The sequence below is a fragment of the Populus trichocarpa genome, chromosome 6 (genome assembly GCF_000002775.5).
Source record: "Populus trichocarpa isolate Nisqually-1 chromosome 6, P.trichocarpa_v4.1, whole genome shotgun sequence".
In the NCBI taxonomy this organism is placed as follows: Eukaryota; Viridiplantae; Streptophyta; class Magnoliopsida; order Malpighiales; family Salicaceae; genus Populus; species Populus trichocarpa.
In genome coordinates, this window is record NC_037290.2 from 16,183,343 (window position 1) to 16,187,678 (window position 4,336).

Below are 4,336 nucleotides of genomic sequence, written 5' to 3' on the forward strand. Positions count from 1 at the left end.
ACATTTATGGCCAATATAGAAAAAAAAAAAGGATGTCATAGTTTTATGTGAATATTAAATTGGATTGTGCGTGTGTGCATGTATGTGTAAGGATATTTGTTATGATATAATATTTGGTCATATGCTAAGAAAGTTTAAAAATTTATTATTGTTATTTATTTTGATTAAATGGTTAGTTGTGAATGTTGAAAAGTTTGAAATTGATTAATCTATTGGAGGATTAATGTGAAAGCAAGAAAAAATGAAAATTAAAGTAGAATTTAGATTTAAATGAATTTTTGTATGTTGTGTTATATGTTAGAAAGAATAAGTATATATATTTTTTTAAAATTAAGGTGTATAAATGATTAATTGAACCATGCAGAATTATGGGTTAAACTATATGAAAATAATGAGATAGAGGAAAAATATTTAAGTTTTATATGAATTGGCTAATTAGACTTGGGTGTTGCATTTATGTTTTTTTAAATAAAAGTTCTTGAAAGTTAGTAGTTATGATAAATTGTAAATGTTGGTTCAATTGTCTAAATTGGTGTGGTAGGCATGTATGGAAATTAGGTTAAAAATTTTAATGTTATATGTTTATTTAAAAGTGTAGACATGATAAATTATGTTTGGAGAAGATTTTATTAGTATGGGTGAATTTCATGATTAAATGTGTACTTAGGTAAAGTGGGGAGTGTTAGATGGTGTGTGATTTTTTTTTTTTATAATGGTAAGTGATTATGGATGATGGAAAAAGCCTTAGAAATTTACAAAGAAAATAAACTCTTAAATTAAATGCATGTTGTCATGCTATGAAATATGTTGAAAAGTGTAGGAAATAAGTTGGAATCTTTGATGTTAAAAGTATAGATGGAACAAAAATAAAAATAAATAGTCTAATGATGTTTAGGAATACTTGAAAATAGTGTTGAATGTTATAATGAGGATTATTAAGTATTTAGTTGTTTTATATATGTATTGAAATATTGGAATTTTGGAAATTGGTCAAAATGGATGAGGTTGTGTTAGTTTTGATGTTTTAATGGTATTAAGAATACTTAAATGTGATTATTATTATTGTATATTGGTTTTGATATATAGAACATTAATTGGGGATTTTGGGAAGATTAAAATGTATGAATTTATGTATTGGATTGAATTTATTGTTAGACAAATAGGTGGAGGTATATGTTAAATGAATATTTATGGTTTATGTTTAGAAGTTGTAGGAGAAATATTCAAAGTGAGATTTGACTTCTTAGGAGCTTGTATAGAAGAAGCTCAAGGTAAGAGATTGCCCTTCTTTACTCTTTTTAATTATTTTAAATGCTTTAGTAGTTATTAGAATTCCAATGAATAATTAATTGTGTTGCATATGATCTGAAATTTATATGTGTTTTGTAACTAACCGCAATGGCGTTAACCAGTAGAAAATTATAATAAATCACAATGGCAGCAACTTGCAGATAATTAAAATAAACTGCAACAACGGTATTCAGTATATAAATTGAAAGTGACCGCAACGACAGTAACCACTATATAAATAGAAATAGACCACAATAGAGGAAATAATTGTGCATAAATTGTAATTGTTCATAAAGGTAGAACTCGTAACACAATATTTTTGAGACGACCACATGAGTGGAGGCTGCTGATTAGATGTTTATGAGCCGACCACATAAGTGAGCGCTATTGATCAGTTGTATATTGAGTCGGTCAAATAAATGGAGGCTACTAATCAAGTGTATATTAAATTGACCATATGAGAGAGGGCTATATTTTGAAAAGTATTTAAGCCAGCCGCAAGAATAGGGTAACTAGTTTTAAAATCAAACTTGGTGTAAATATTGCTATGGGGCAAGAAAATAAATGGTAGGTGAGATATGCATATAGAGTAGAAAAATAATATGTGAAAATTAAATGGACAGTGATGGTCGAAATCTGGATAAAAAGAAAATTAACAGCAATTGTGAAATTTAATGTTTAAAAGTTTAAATCAACCTCAATGGTGGGCCTAATATTTTAAATATTAATCCAACCACAACAGTGAGAGTTATTAGGCTTGAAGTATGAGATACAAATTCTTAAAAGAATTAGCGATTATAAACAATGAAGAGTATGAGTTTGAATATAAAAATGGATCAAACGAATCCAATGAGTTGATTAAATCATTAACAAAACTTATAGACGAATGGATAAATCTTGAAATGCATGGATAAGACATAATTATTATGTAAATGAGCCAAATAGGCATGAAAAATAATTGAGTGGGGAAAAAAAATTGTAATATGCTATAAATGGGCATGAAAAATAATTGAGTTGGAAAACAATATTGAAATGTGCCATAAATGGACATGAAAAATAATTGAGTGAGAAAAGTATTATAGTGTGCCATAAATGGGTAGGTGAAATATTTGAGTTGGAAAAATATTGGAACTTGTCGCCAATGGATATAAGAAATATTTAAGTTTAAAAGAAACAATGAAATGTTCCATAAATGATTTTAAAAAATACTTAAAATAAAAAATAATTGAAGAAGTCGGAAGGGCATAAAGTATATAAGAATTGAAGAAATGTATGTACAAGCTAAAAATAGATTGAAAGTACATTGAGTTAAAACATTTATACGAATGAGATTTAATGGACATAAAAGGCATATGATGGTAATTACAAAAACATAAAATGTTGTATGAATTAAGGGTATTATGAAATAAAAACATGAATTAAATATACTTATAAATACGATGTGGAAAGGGAATATGATATGGAAACATTACTATTAATTCAATGAACATAAAAGAAGTGAGTAAAAAAGTGTATTGAGATGAGTTATGTAATAAATGGTAAATGAAGGAGTAGTTTACATATGTGATGACAATAATTAAATGTATTTAATGGAAAAGAAGAGTTCATTAATGGTTGATAAGGAGATATTAAATTAAATAAGATATAGATTGATGTGCTTATAGAAAAGGGCTGATGATATTATTTTATTCATATAGTTGTAAAACATAGTAATCATGATAGTATAATTACTTATGGTGATTTTCATGATCTTATGTGTTTTACAAGTATTTTTTTTAAGGCCTTATCGAGCTATATGGCTTTTCCTATTGGATAGGTCTTGTTATTGATTGATGATTACTATTTTAGACAAGTTTATGCTTGTAATTTATAAGGTGTTGTAACCACAATAATATGCAAGTATAAATTGTGTATCAATATACTTGTGGATAAATTTTTTTAGAGAGGTGATCTTGATGATGTCCTTATGATATTAAAAAAAATCCTCAATTTTCATGAATATAATTATTGAAAACATGCAAATTCAATTAAAAGGTTTGGGGTGTTACAATTGTTAAATAGCATATCACAAAGGTCATGATCAAAATTAAGTCCAAAATAAACATTCATGTCATTAGATCTCACTTCAAAGTAGATGAACCATTAGAGACTATTGCTTGGATAGGATTGGGGTATACAATCTTCATCAAGCAAATATTGCAAGTGAATCATGGGTATGATAGATGAACCTTAAAAAGGTATTATTCATGGAACCTTTCTACGATTTGTGCTAGGTTTAATGAGCTTAACATAAACTTTTTGGCTATTCATTGACATAGATTGATAAACTATTAGTCACAAGTCATGATCGGGAGTCACCAGCTGTAAACATGTCAAGTCACCAAGTATTATTAAAACATAATAACTGAGAGTGACAAAGATGGACCAGGCCTTATAATAGTTAGATTTAACTCATTACAGTAAACTCACTATCATCTATATAGAAAGACAATTAGTAGATTAGACACAACAGACTGTTAGGAATAGAAGACAAGGTTAGCAATGTGGGATGCTTTAAGGTAATAATATCTTTTCTTTTGCATAACAAGTCCTTTATTATAAAACTTTGTAGATCAATCAAGGTTTTCTATTAACTATAATACTAGGTGACAATTACTTTTTATAAAGTTTAGACCTTTTCCCTCTCACTACACGGAAAAGGCTTTTCCTTTCTAAGAAAAAGGACAGGTTGTCGCGAAATCAGGTAGAAGAAGATTATCGATAATCAATCATCAAATTATTTTTAGACCAACATTGTGTTTTTTAATAAGAAAGAAAAAAAGATAGACTCAAAACAAACAAAACAAATTGGTTTTTAAAATAGTGCAGATTAGACATTGAGTAGGGTTTATGCGTGATTTGATCTAATTGGTAATCCATTGAAATTTCATAAATATGATAAAATGACAAATAGTCATGTGTAAGCTTGAGTAAATTATTTTTTTCCCTAATGTTTGAAAGGGATTATAATTTAATACTTTATGTTTATAAACTTAAAACTTAAAAC